Source organism: Taudactylus pleione, unplaced genomic scaffold (genome assembly GCF_031769625.1).
Source record: "Taudactylus pleione unplaced genomic scaffold, aTauple2 ptg000690l, whole genome shotgun sequence".
Classification (NCBI taxonomy): domain Eukaryota; kingdom Metazoa; phylum Chordata; class Amphibia; order Anura; family Myobatrachidae; genus Taudactylus; species Taudactylus pleione.
Genome location: NW_028285092.1, coordinates 3,698,559 through 3,713,986, shown reverse-complemented (window position 1 = coordinate 3,713,986; position 15,428 = coordinate 3,698,559). Strand labels below are relative to the sequence as shown.

At 39.4% G+C, this 15,428-nt stretch overlaps 1 protein-coding gene and 1 pseudogene across 1 annotated transcript in view; one reads left to right on the top strand and one right to left on the bottom strand.

Moving 5' to 3' along the window:
• Positions 1-15,428, top strand: part of ANKRD44 (ankyrin repeat domain 44) — a 1,197,127-nt gene that overhangs the window by 760,509 nt on the left and 421,190 nt on the right. The gene's annotated exons all lie outside the window — the stretch shown is intronic.
• Positions 2,842-2,960, bottom strand: LOC148477770 (5S ribosomal RNA; annotated as a pseudogene).

Genomic DNA, 15,428 nt, shown 5'->3' with positions numbered 1-15,428 from the left:
GTAAACTAGGAGTGCTGTCAAAGCATGTGTTGTGTACTAGAAGAATATTGCAGCTAATAACAACTTGACTAATAGGAAAATACTATACATTTCTTGTATCTATTACCATAAGGACAATCCACTAACTTCACATTAAACTGATTAAGTAGAAAATACCAAATGTTTCCAGTGTCCACCAGTATAATGATGATCCATTACTTTCACATCATTTTATTTATTATATAGGTAACCCTCTCAGGTTAATCTATAGTAATATGTTTTTTTGATGGAAAAGTGATGTCCTGAAGATATTTATGAAAAATACTTACCTATATATTTACTCACTTTTTTGTGATTAAACCCTAAACTATAGTGATATAGTGACATTTGATATTCTGAGAAGAGGGTTAAATACAATCACATATACAAACTAATAAATGAAGGTGAGTTACACCTAAAGTAATAATCAAACTCTTTACATAACAGCATGAAACAGTGAGTCAGTGTGTGTTTTTATTATCTAATTGTTTTCTTTATTTTTGAATATATTCAGTGTTTTAATATTTCACTTGACAAGGTTTTTAACAATTTGAATAATAAATGTTATATTTTAAATGTACCAATACATATCAAAATTGCTGTGCGCCAGTGCAGGACATTCTTTTTCCTCTCTAAGATAACTATTTGTATGTATACTACTCCTGAATGGTTTAGGTATTCCATAGTATTTACCATTTAGGTCTAGGGTGCTTTACATGAATAGTTACTGTTAGCTCTTAGGTTCTTTTTGTGCTTGATTGTTGGATTGCTGTATGTACTATATGTGACTATATTATGTAACTATTGTTTAGATCTTAATGCAATTGTATATGTATACTACTCCTGAATGGCCTAGGAATTCCATATTTATTATTTATTGTTGCTATGATACATTGGTGATGGGTTGAGTTACATGATTACTAGGGCTGTCATACAGATGTGACTGGCTCTGTTGATGTCAGAATCCTGTGCCTCTGACCGGGTGTTACATGATTGCACCCAGGTTTTGGAGGTTTCACAAGGCATATTGATTCTGATACTGTGAGTGCTGGATCCATCTATGACTATTATATATATATATATATATATATGTAAGTGAAAAAAGTGAAAAAGAGAGCTATTTTGTACATATAGTCAGTACATGCTCCCTATGGGTAAAGGGTGTCAGCTAAACCAAATGAGATGGAGCATTGGGTAGGCACCTAAATAGTAGTGTGTGTATGTGTATAAGGTCTTAGTGACTAATGAACTTATATTGTGAACAAGTGACCCACCAAGAATTGTATGTGCAAAGTGTGCTATAAAAATGTATACACAACAGTGTATATCTCTAATTATACCTTTTATTAAAAATATATTATATATACAAACAAAACATATAATGATGAGCCTTCATGTGCTCATAATAGGCTCTACCAGTGACCCTCAGGTCTGCATACTTCACATGTAACAAGTAGAGTGCATATAATAAAGTGCAAATTGTTATAAATAATACAATTATTACATATTTTACCTTAGATATAAATAAATAAGAAAAAATATTGTTTAAAATAAAAATAAAAAAGCAATTGATAATACAAGCACAGGAGAATTGATAAAAAGCTTAAAGGATGTTCTCTAAAAGATTCCCAAAAGTAATTAAAACCAGGTTCTTAAAAATGCAATAATTCATACGGTGCTTATCTTAATAGTTAATTTAGGCAAGAGGCAGCTTTCCAACACGTTTCATCCTCCAGGGACTTCATAAAGGGGTGGTGCTACCATGGGGTAACTGTCTTTTATACCCCCTACAATCAGGACTAGATTATGCATTGTTGTGCTCACTTGTGATCTCACTTCTGGTTTGCAAGATGCGAAGTATAGACCTTAATGATAAATTGCTTTTAATAATGTTTACCAAATGGTCAAAATGGATCCGTTCATAGTCCATATCAAAATATGAGGTATGGTGATAAGGTGGCTGAATATTGAGTCTCAATAGTGCTTCCACCCAGTTGTGTCTCTTATTTCCACCCATCTTGAAGAGACTTCCGCCCGATGTTGCCATCATATCCATTCTCCTTGGCATAAGTTCTACGCCTTGCCTCTCCGACTGCGGCATCTCTTTCTCATGTGGAGGCCATCGCGTTGCGCATGCGTGGGTTGGGTTATCTCCACCCTCTGACTCATATGGCTTACGTTCCACAGTTGTCATGGTGATGTGGTCTCCATTAAAGTGTATTCTGTGCCCGCTCTACGATCTCATCTATAAAAGTTCCTTACCAGCCACCATATTTGCTGGGATTACTATTATTAGAAGAAGAAATATTATTAGTGTGTATAATTGAACTTACACATATACTCCTTTCTATTAGCTGGTTTCATATCATACATAGTGTATCCAGTAAGAGAGTATAGCTAACTCCATAGTGGTATACATATATCAGATTTGGAGTAGGCTGAATAGCGGGGGGGAAGGATAAGTGATAAAATATATTACTAATAAGATTCTTATAAAGTATTAGTAGAATTCTTATAAAAATAAATATATAGAAAAAATTCAAAAGGTTCAAAAAAGTTCTCCACATATATGAGCTTGGTATTTATATAAATACTTTGGATCAAAAAAGTCTTTTAGGGATCAAAATTATTTCTGTATCCAATTTGGAAAATCATTTTTGTTTCCAATTTAAAAGATGAGAGGAGGGGGATGAAGTTATTTCAGTGGTGGCATCTTCAAATCTGGTTGTCCAAATAAGTAATGGTTCATCTCCTGGTATAGATTGCTTTATCCCTTACATGGACTGAGTTGCTAGTGTGAGCCCTTATGCGTATATGTACAGATATCTACAGCACCTGGTATTCCCAAGAGGTCTCCCATCCATGTACTAACCAGGCCCAATTGTGCTTAGCTTCCAAGATCGGGCGGGATTGGGTGCAGCCACAATGGTATGATTGTAGGTATCAATTCATATTTAGCAACTCATCCATCATAGGAAAGGGGCAATCTCATAACTTTCGTTGAGCTAGAAAATCAAAAACATTTCACATCTTGAGAGTTTATTGCCTAAGTCCCCCCTCTTTCTCCTAAGCTGACTTGTTCGATCACCTTGAATGTGAGGTCTTCAGGGTTTGATCTATGGTGCATAATGAAGTGTTTGGAAACAGTGTGTCCCTCTATTTTGTTTTAGATGTTGTGGATGTGCTCATGTATTCTCAATTTGAGGAGTCTTTTAGTTTTCTCTACATACTTTAAGCCACACTTGCATACCAGTAAATATATAATTGATGTCAAGTTACAGTTCATAAAATGTTTTCTTTTAAATTCTTTAGAGTCATAAAAATTAGAGAATTTCTCCGTGGATGTAAGTATCTGTATATATTACATTGGCTGCATTTGTAGTACCCCAAACATTTAGGGAGAGTTTCATTCCTCATCTGACTTCAATTATCATACTTGTGCTAGAGAATCCTTCAGGTTCCTTCCTTTCTTGAATAGAATTGCTGGTTTTGGGGGCAATACATCTTTCAATATAGGATCCATGAGAAGAATAAGCCAATGTTTTTGTAGGGATCCCTTGATTTTACTCTCATGTCCATTATATGTGGTTAAAAATGTGATGATATCTTTCCTTGTGGTGTTTTTCATCTTAAATTTTAATAAATCCTCTATCTTTAGATTTCTTGTTCTGTCTGCTGCTTGTGTCAGGAGTTCATTTGGATAATCCTTTTGCAAAAATATTTCAGTATATAGCTGGATCTGTTCTTCACATTCACTTTCCTTAGTGCAATTGCGCTTTCTCCTGTGAAATTTAGAGTAGGGTATGTTCTGTTTACATTTCTTGAGTGTGTCCACTTTTAAAATGCAAATAGCTGTTGGTGTCCACTTCTTTAATGTAATTCTTGGTAACAATTCTCCCTTCATCATTTGTTAAAATCAATCTAAATATTCCACTGACATGTCACTAAAATGGAATGTGAATTAAAGATTGATATTGTTGTTTCCAATATGCACTAAAAACTGTTTAAGAAGTTCCTCAGAGCCTTTCCAGATAATTAGAATGTCATCAACATATCTTTTGTACAGAACTACATTCCTCCTATTGGGGTTATTATCATATATATATTCTTTCTCCCAACACCCCATAAAGATGTTAGCAAAACTGAGTGCAAAGATGGTACCCATTGCCATCCCACATATATGATGATAAAAGACATCCAAGAATTTTGAATAATTGTGGGTTAATATAAAATACATAAGATCACATATAAATTCACAGTGTACTGTACTGATGGAGTCATCCCCTTCCATGACTTTGCTGCACACATTAATACCTTTGCTGTGTTCTATGCAGGTATACAGTGCCTGTACATCTATGGTGCCTGTACATCTATGGTAGTCCAATTGTACGTGTCTTGCCATTCAATCTCCTGTATGCACTGTATCACATTCATTGTGTCTTTCAAGTATGAGTCAAGTTTTAAACATACTTCTGTAAAAATACAGTACATCCACATATTCTGAAAGATGTGAGGTAAGTGAATCAATTCCCACTACAATGGGTTGTGCTGGTGGTTTCATCATCAATTTGTGAATTTTCAGAAGGAAATAAAATATGGGGGTGGTAGGATTAGTTTTCACTAAATATTGATATTCCTCTTTGCATACAATTACGCTGTGAAGGACATATAAGCTACATTTTGCCTAAGTTAATTATTAAGATAAGAACCTTGTGAATTATTGCGTTTTTAAGACCCTGATTTTAAAAACTTTTAGGAATCTTTTAGAGAACATCCTTTAAGCTTCTTATCAATTCTCCTGTGCTTGTATTATCAATTGCTTTTTTATTTTTTATTTTAAACAATATTTTTTCAAATTTATTTATATCTAAGGTAAAATATGTAATAATTGTATTATTTATAACAATTTGCACTTTATTATATGCACTCTACTTGTTACATGTGAAGTATGCAGACCTGAGGGTCACTGGTAGAGCCTATTATGAGCATGTGAAGGCTCATCATTATGTGTTTTGTTTGTATATTTTTTAAGAAAAGTTATAATTAGATATATACACTGTCGTGTATACATTTTTTACAGCACTCTTTGCACATACAATTCTTGGTGGGTCACACAGACACATAGATATAGATATATATATATATATATATATATATATATATAGATATATATATATATATATATATGTGTGTGAACCAAACACAGTATAAAAATTATACTGCAAAAATCAATAATTGTATTTCTCTGTTTAAATTAGGCATGAGCAGGTTCAGATTTTACAAATCTGAACCCCCCCGATCCGAGCCGAGAACCGAGTCTGGCTCAGGTTTTCAGCCACTAGGTTCCTGGAACCGATTCTGTCAGATTCTCACTGGTTTTGTATTCTATGAAAGGTACCCGTGTCAGCGCCGTTTTTCACTCCAGCTGTGGACAGTGAAGAGAGAGGGTGGGGGTTGCTATGCTGGTGCTGCTGTTGTCCATAGGGGCTGTGTCCAAAGTCCATAGGGGCTGGCTAGGCTGTGTTGTGATGTGCTGTGTGCAGACAGAAGAGGGGGGCTTCAGTGGCTCCTGTGTCACTGTAGTCCTAAAGGGGTGCTGTAGTGTTGTCCAGAGGGTGGTCTGTCTATCAGGGGTGCTGCCCTCTAGTGCAAAAAAATATTTTTTTCTGTGTTTGTGTGCGTGTTAGCCACATGTGCATCAACAAAGTAGCAGCGCCAAGCATGCACCTGTGTCATAAGTCAAGGGCCGGCTGGTCTGTTGAAGGGTGGTGTAACCCCCCATAGTGCCCCAAAAAATGTAAACATTTTAAACGTGTTTATTTTTCTGTTTGTGTGCACGTTAGCCACACGTGCATCAACAAAGTAGCAGCGCTAAGTGTGCACCTGTGTCATAAGTCAAGGGCCGGCTGTTCTGTTGACGGGTGGTGTAACCCCCAAAATGCCCCCAAAAAATTAAAACATTTAAAAAGTGTTTATTTTTCTGTGTTTGTGTGCACGTTAGCCGCATATGCATAAACAAAGGATGAGGATGACACCTTGCCTCTGTAAAGCCAGTTTGTTGCCGGGACAGATTAATTGCCATCTTGTTTTGTGGGGGCCCAAACGAACCAATCATTTCAGCCACAGTCATGTGGCAGACCCTGGCGCTGAAATAATTGGTTTGTAAAAGTGTGCATGTCCTGTTTATTCAACATGAGGGTGGGTGGGAGGGCCAAAGGACAATCTTGCACCACTTATTTTTCTTTGCCGTATATACTCTCTGTGGCCTGTCTGCCACTGCAGTGCCACTCCTAGATGGGCCATGTGTTTGTGCCACCCACTTGTGTTGCTTAGCATAGTCATCCAGCTACCTCAGTGCAATCTTTTGGCCTAAAAACAACATTGTGAGGTGTGAGGTGTTCAGAATAGACAGGAAATTAGTGGAAATTAATGGTATTGAGGTTAATAATAGCGTAGGAACAAAATAAAAATTCTGTGATTTTAGCTGTTTTTATGCTTTTTTCCAAAAAAATACAGATCCAAAACACAAAACCCAGAACCCAAAACACGGAAGGGTGGTTTTTGCAAAACCAATCCAGATCCAAAACATGAAGAAAGATTCAGACCCAAAACCAAAACGCAAAACACGAAAAGTGGCCGCTGCACACCCCTAGTTTAAATATATCAGCAATGTCCCAACAAAATTATGGCAGAGTGGGGTCAAGGATATAGGGTCTCATTCAGACCTGGTCGCAAGCGCCGACGTGCTCGCAACTGGGTCGATGGTCCCCACAGAGCATGCGCACGGTGGAGCCGGCTCCGTCGTGCACATGCGCGAGACCCAGCTAGCAACGGCCGCTCCATCGCTAGAGGTCTCGTAGCAGACGGGGTGATCTGTCAATGTTGAGTGACAGCTTGCCCCGTTTGCTGGGCGGGCTGAGGGCGTGCCCGGCCAAACGGAGGCATTCCAGTCGGAACGCTTGCCGTTTGGGGCGGCCCCACTGACATCATTGATGATGTCAGTGGGGACCTTCCTGCTCAAACAGAGCAGGAAGTTCCCTGGGGCTTACAAGAGCCCAGACCCAACCTTAGGGTCTGGTCGTAAGCCCCGATGGTCATGATGGTGATGACCATCGCGACCATTACCCTGATTCCAAGCTAAGCTGTGGGTGGTAACCCACAGTTTAGCTTGCGACCTGGAGGCAGCACTTCAAAACAAGAAGTGCCCGCCCTCATTCAGAGTGAGCGATCGCTTCTTGCGATCAACTCTGAATGAGGGCCATAATCTTTAAATCAATATTATTTACTAGGTATCAAACCCTATAAATATAAAAAAATAAATTATTAATGGCTCAATATTCCCAATGAACACTATCATATATAAATTATAAGAATAAAAATAGTTGTAATCTGATTCCACATAATATATTCTTATTTTATTTCATTTTTGAGGTCCATTAATTTGAATGCCTCTTGTCTGATTGCAAAGAATACCCAAAACGACGTGGCCATATTTACAGCTAGGAGAGCAGAAGAGGACTTAGCACACGGATTAACCTTTTGAAAATTAAGATACCAGACCACTCTCATATGCACATAATGATATAAAAATATAAATATGAAAATACAGCAGATGGGGATAATAAGAACATAGCTTCCATAATAACATCATTATTATAGATAGGGGGGGGGCAAGAATATGTGCAAAAGTTTTAGGCAGGTGTGGAAAAAATGCTGCAAAATAAGAATGCTTTTAAAAATAGAAGTGTTTTTAGCTTATTTTTATCAATTAACAAAATGCAAAGTAAATGACCAGAGCAGAAATCTAAATCAAATCAATATTTGGTGTGACCACCCTTTGCCTTCAAAACAGCATCAATTCTTCAATTGTTCCAGGTACACTTGCATACAGTTTTTTAAGGAACTCGGCAGGGAGGTTGTTCCAAACATCTTGGAGAACTAACCACAGATCTTTTGTGGATGTAGGCTTGCTCAAATCCTTCTGTCTCCTTATGTAATCCCAGTCAGACTCGATGATATTGAGATCAGTGCTCTGTGGCAGTGGCGTCACAAGGGGGGTGTGGGCCGCACCTGGGTGTCACCCGCCTAGGGGTGACACCAAGGTGCAGACTCCCCTTCAGTGATAGGAGCCGGGTGCTATAAGTGCAGCACTCGGCTCGGCTCCTAACAAGTGTGAGGTAGCAGGCCGGCACTGCTCACAGGGCAGTCCGCACCTCTGACACCCCCCCTTCTCCCCAGTAATAACGGGACCACGGGGTGCGATTGCAAGACCCATCCCCTTCCCATGCGGTCACATCATCGCTCCTTGCACTCGGTGTCACCACGGGAAGGGACGCCATTGCTCTGTGGGGGCCATATCATCACTTCCAAGACTCCTTGCTCTTCTTTACGCTGAAGATAGTTCTTAATTACATTGGCTGTATGTTTCGGGTCGTTGTCGTGCTGCAAAATAAATTGGAAGCCAATCAGATGCCTCCCACATGGTATTGCATGATGGTTAAGTACCTGCCCATATTTCTCAGCATTCAGGAGGACACCATTAATTCTGACCAAATCCTTAACACGATTTGCTGAAATTCAGCCCCAAACTTGCAAGGAACCTCCACCATGCTTCACTGCTGCCTGCAGACGCTCATTATTGTACTGCTCTCTGGCAGTTTTAGTAAGTTATAACAGTAGTGGTAGTATACTGTAGTTAGAAATAGTTCACGGGCTACCTTATAGTTCTCCGGATACCACAAATTTGTAATCTAATAAATGGGTCAACTAGAATTTCAATTTAATAGTAAAAGTGTGAAGGTCTTAGCAGAACCACATTATGTTACTTTGCAGTTGCTTTTACAAATGAAAAAGATCATGCAATAGAAAGGGCTTCAACAATATTTCATAAAATCAAGGACAATAATATTTAAACCTGCTAACATTTGTCTCCTATAGTGACTGATCGTGATCACAGTCACTTACTTACATACTTGCATTTTTTGTAACATATTAAACTTTTAGAATTGTTTTGTAAGTGATTAATCTATAAATATAATATTAATATATAAATATACACCATATAATGAACTAACATATAGATTGTCCTCTTATTTGGTGTCCTGGAAAGGTTATACAGCAGCAGGTGCACAGATTGAGCCACTAATGACTATATGGCTCTGAGTCTTAAAATGTAACCATTATACTCTTCACTTTCCTGCCTTCTGATTGCTTATCATCAGGATTCTCTCAAATAGCAATAAAGCATCCAGCTCCGATGAGAAATGTACCATGCTTTCTAAGGCTGTCTATTAATGTCCCAGAGAAACACAGGCATCATTTTCTTGCCCTACTATATGTCTTCTCAAATATGCACCTTTGAGGATATAGGTGGTGTTCAGTATGTTTTGTCTACATTTGTAATGTCGACATGGTCCTGATGTTGACATATTTAACATCACGACATTGAATGTGTTAAAATTCATCATGTTGACACTGATGAAATGTGGTGCAGCACTGGCTTACCTGCATTCCAGTGGTGCAGCAGTGTCTTCTGGTCCTGCACTGTCACCTGAGGGGGAGTTGTGTCAGAGTGATATCTTTCAGAAGTTCCCACAGTGAGCGCCCTAACCTTCTCCCCTGCAGCTTAACCCTAACTCTTCCCCTGCAGGCTAACCCTAAGCAGAATGTAGTCATTTCAACAATGTCGACATCGTAATTGTCAACATTACGGTGTTGGCATTATAAATGTTGACACTTGGATTGTCAAAATGATGACTGCATCCCTATTGGTGCCCTGTAACTTACCATGCCCCAACAATATCCAGAATGCAGTTTTATGTCTATTATTATGACATTGATTTAATATGTTAATTATTCATTTTCAAGGGGAAGAACAATGCTAAATAATGCTGAAGAATGAACAGATAGGTCTGACATATAAGCAATTAAAAAAGAGAGAGAAGGAGCTAATATTTACCTCTACAGTACTGCATTGTAAATATGCACTATTTATGCAACAAATTCCATTTACTGACCACTTCATGTGTGGATGGGGACAGAGCTGTAACTAGACTTTTTGGTGCCCTGTGCAAGAAAGAGCATTGGCGCCCCTCCCCCCACTTATTTTTCAAATAGGGACTTAAGATGCACACCAAAAAAAGGACAATGGCCTCATGGGGAAGGGCCAGGGAGGAGATATGGGAAGCCAGGAGATGCTGGAGATAAAATAAGAGGAAGCTACAAGTGAGAATGATAATAAACAGAAAATCGGCAGGCCTAAATGGTGCCTCCTGCCCTTCAGTGCCCTGTGCCATGGCACAGGTCACACTACCCTAGTTATGGCCCTGGATGGGGAGCATGAGTAGATAGAGAACACTTTTCCGTCAAACTTAATTTGACAGGTACCACGCCCATTTCTCCTCCCCCTGCCACTCCCTCTTTTCCGCCCCCTTTGATATCGCTTCATATAAAATTTCTATGGCTTAATATAAATTTTATGTGGCGCGATATCTTTTTGATATCTTTTTGATAGGGCTTGATAAATAAATATAAATCAAATGTATATAAAAGCGATAGGTCTTGATATAAAATGTGTTCATTGCTTAAACAGACGGTATTGTTGTTAAACTTCGTGATAGCTATAAAAGTAAATACATCTTTATCTAACAACCAGCCATGCCTACGAACAAAAGAAACGGTGCGTCGCTAATCAGAAAAAGCGTATGAAAAAGGCGTATTACACGGTATTGAAGCCCGGCAGTTATAGCGGCTTTGATAAGTATTATAAGGCCAATAAAGACGCGTTTAAAAGAACAGAAATAAAAAAATGGATGCAAAAACAAGACGCGTATACGTTACATAAACCGGCTAGGAAAACCTATAAAAGGAACATGGTCTGCGTATCCGATATAAATCAGCAATGGCAATGTGATTTGGTATCGCTGATAGACCTTGCGGAGTACAATGATGGCTTTAAGTATGTATTAACTATTATCGATATATTCAGTAAGAGAGCCTGGGCTGTAAGCCTAACGTCTAAGAGCGCAGCAAACGTCGCTAGCGCTTTTGAAAAAATATTTAAGCAGGGCTGCGTGCCAAAGAAGCTGCAAACCGACCGCGGTAAAGAGTTTCTAAACAAAATCCTAAAAAAACTGTTAGAAAAATACGATATACATCATTTTACAGCCAACAACGACGTAAAGGCGGCGGTTATAGAAAGATTCAACAGGACTTTAAAAACACGGATGTGGCGCTATTTCACAGCGCAGAATACCTACAGATATATAGACATTTTACAGGACTTCATATACAGCTATAATAACACGTATCATAGAACGATTAAGTGTACGCCGTGTGATGTGAACGCCTCTAACGCTTTGAGCATTTTTAAGATGACTTACGGCGAATACTTTAAAGCTAATAAAATTCAGCCTCGATTAGACGTCGGTGCACACGTACGCATCTCCAAATATAAGGATATATTTCAGAAAGGCTATGAACAGAATTATTCTGAGGAAATATTCGTCATACAGGCTGTGAACACTAAAGGGCTTAGGCCACTTTATACGTTGGCGGATCTGTACGGCGAAGTTATAACTGGCAGTTTTTACCCCGAAGAACTTCAAAGCATTCCCAAAAACTATAACAGAACTTACAAGGTGGAAAAGATTTTAAAAAATAAGACGGTCAGTGGTCGGAAATACGCGTTAGTCAAGTGGCGCGGATACCCTGCAAAATTTAACAGCTGGGTCGCTGCATCGGATGTATAAAGGATGTATAAAACACAACATCTGCTTAACAAGGAGAGATGGATGACAGATCGTTCTACATATCCTTACCCAGCAATGCCTCGGCGGACACATTCCCGCAAAATAAGATTTCTAACTATACAACAAAACTTGCAAAACCAATACACTTAAACGGAGAATGGGAGGTAGCTCTTACAGAAATACAATACCCCCACACCTGGAATACTTTGGACATACACGATTGTGTGTTGCAAATAACAAAGTGGGGTGGCCAGAACTTGGATATCACGAGGGTGTGCAGTAAACCCGGTTTTTATGAAACAATCGAGGCGCTACTTGTGGTAATCAATGCAGAAATTGCACAACATAAACTGGAGGGAGGTTTAAAACTATGGAACGATCCGCTTGAACGCAGCGTATCCTTCGACAATAAGCCCTTTTACCAGATCACAGCAGGCGCTAAGCCGACAAGAATACTGGGTTTACAACCTAAAACTATGTTTTTAAAGCCATGCGCCGACATCAATGGAGGACAATATACGTTGTACGTGTACACAGACATTATCGAACACCAGAGGGTTGGCGATAGTTATGTCCCATTGCTACGCACGGTTGAAATTAAAGGGCGTAACAACGATATGGTCACAATTCGATATGAGAAGCCCGATTATGTACCTTTGTGCAAAGCACATTTTGACACTATAGCCATAGAGATAAAGAACGACCAGAATGAGAACATCGCATTTAAGTTTGGGAAAGCGATCATGAAACTACACTTTAGACGATGCAAAAATGATTTTTATTAACCGGGCAGAATGGTCGCTGTTAAAAATTATGGCGATCCGGCGCTGTATGCGCAATATTATAAAGCGCAAGCCGGTAATGGTTTACCCGGTTTTCACGGCAGCGCTTACATGTACGGCTGCGGTTTAGGCGGTATTTTTCGGAGCCTTTTCAGAAAAGCGGTGCCTCTTTTCCGGAGAGGTCTAGAGTTAGCTAAACCGCACATGAAGACCGCGGCACGCAATATCGTGAAAGACGTTATTGGACATGCCACAACGGCGGTGGTGAATAAAATACACGAGGCAAACCAATCCAAACAAGATGGTTCAGGTATAATATATACAAGAAAAGGCATGTCTAAATGAAAACGGGAGCGCACGATAGCGTTTCCGCCTTGGGTCAATCCTTTTTTAAATAAAAGCAGGAGGCGCCGCAGCTTAAAGAAGAAGAAGAGAGAACCGAAGCGTGGTGCTGGTGATATTTTTTAAACATCATGTCTTTCATACACACCGAGTCCGTAGAATGCGCAAAATCAGAGCTGGATCTTTTGACGTGCCCCCGACACAAACTAGCATAGAGAAAAGTCTATACGTCGAAGTTCAGCCTTTAGCGGCGTTATCCGACACAGCGCCGCTTGAATTTTATATAGCGGCCAGCGGTGAACACTACTACGATCTGAACAACACCCTGCTGTACGTGACGTGCAAGATCGTACGAACCGATAACAAGGCGATAGCCCAAGGGGCCCGGGTCGCCCTTATTAATTACCCCATAGCAACATTATTCAGCCAAGTGGATGTTACTTTGGGTGACAGACTCATATCACAATCCAACAATCTTTACGCTTACCGCGCGTACATTGAGACTATATTGAATTATAGCTCCGACGCTTTGTCAACAAAGCACACCACAGGATTATTTTATAAAGATGTGGCTGGAGAACATAACAACAGGGTTCTGGACGGCCCTAACACTGGTTTCAGAAAACGAGCAGGAGCGACCGCGCAGAGTCGCACGGTTGAATTGCTAGGGCCGCTTCACTGCGACCTTTTCCACCAGCATAAACTAATTTTAAATGCCGTTGACCTGAAGATTAAACTCACCAGAAACAAAGACTCATTCTGCTTAATGTCTGCTAATGCGGATGCCTTTAAAATACAGATCGTCGCAGCGTCCCTTTTTGTGAAAAGAGTGCAGGTCTCACCGGCCGTACGCATTGGGCACGCGCAGGCGCTGCTAAGCGGCAACGCAAAATACGCGATTGACCGCGTCGGAATGAAAATCTACAGCGTACCCGCAGGCAGTAGAGTGTTTAATCTCGAAAATCTATTTTTAGGTCAAGTACCGAAAACGGTCATAGTCGGGTTTGTGGACAACGAAGCATTTTCAGGAGCCCTTGATCGGAACTCCCTTTGTTTTGAACATAAAAATGTGAACTTTGCATCCCTTTATCTGGATGGAACGCCGCACCCGGCAAAACCATTTCAACCAGACTTTGAACACGGTAATGCTGTAAGAGAGTATATGTCGCTCATACAGATCACAAATAAGCAGAAATCTGACGCCGGAATACTGGTCGACCGCGAAGAGTACCTCAACGGCTACACGCTATTTGCTTTTGATCTATCGCCGGAGCAGGAGTGCGGAGAGCACCTTTCCCTGATAAGGACGGGAAATCTACGCGCTGAATTCCGCTTCGCGGAAGCTTTGGATCGTACAGTCAACGTGATCATTTACGCTTTATTTGATAATATCATTGAGATTAATCAAAGGCGTGATGTGCTGTATGATTACCTATAAGTGAAAGAAACTATTTCAATATTTTATCGAATCTTTTAACGATTATCATTACGTGATAAAAAGAAAAAAAGAAAAAACAACACAAAAAAAGAGAAAATTAACACGCTACAGATAAATTGTATTCTCTACACGGAACCAAGCACGCGCCGTTATTTTAAAGGAGCCTACCGATAAACGGGCGCATTACCCCTGCGCGTTTGTAATTAACACGCATAGTAGCGGCCAGCCCGGCGAACACTGGTTGGCCGTTTATTTTAATGAAGCGGGGATTTGTTATTTTTTTGATTCTTATGGGCTCGCGCCGGACAACGTTATTTTTCCAAAGAATATCATAAAGTTTTTACATTTTAATTCAAAAAGCATTTGTCACCAAAACCGCCGGTTGCAAGGCTTTTCAAGCGCTGTATGCGGTCAATATTGTATTTACTTTATATTTTTAATGTGTAAAAACTACAAATATGAGGTAATTCTGTCCCAATTTAGTAATGATACAAAGTGTAATGACCGTGTAGTTGCAATGTTTGTAAGGCGGCTGCCGAAAAGGCAATGTTTGAGCTGCTATATGGATAAATGTATACAGAAATGTGTAACTTGTAATCAACCCTGCGTTTGAAACATTTTATGTACAATGCTTCATAACTATAATAAACAAGTTTTAAACATTATGTTGTTGCGTGTTTCTTCCATAAACACAGATTAGAAACAAAGAACAAAACAAACCGTTCTAAATCATAAACATATTTTATTGTAACATAAAAAGTATATTTACAGATACAGTGCTGTTGCAATATCATAACAATTGTAATCAGAAAGGTATTTGAAGCATTTTATGTACAATGATACACCGCTATAATAAAGAAACAGTTTTAAACTTCAATACAGTACATATGCTTAAAAAAAATACAAATAGGTTATAGACTCAGCCACGGGGCATCTTTAATCACTTCTAAAGATCTATTTCTAGGCATTAAGTAACCGTGTGTCGTTGTTAATCCGGGGGTGCTTAAAACATTTAAGCGTCCTTTCTTATGCGTTTGTAGATATGGTGGGGTTGATAAATACCCAACACCAGCGGTATATGTTTCTGCCTTTAAACGG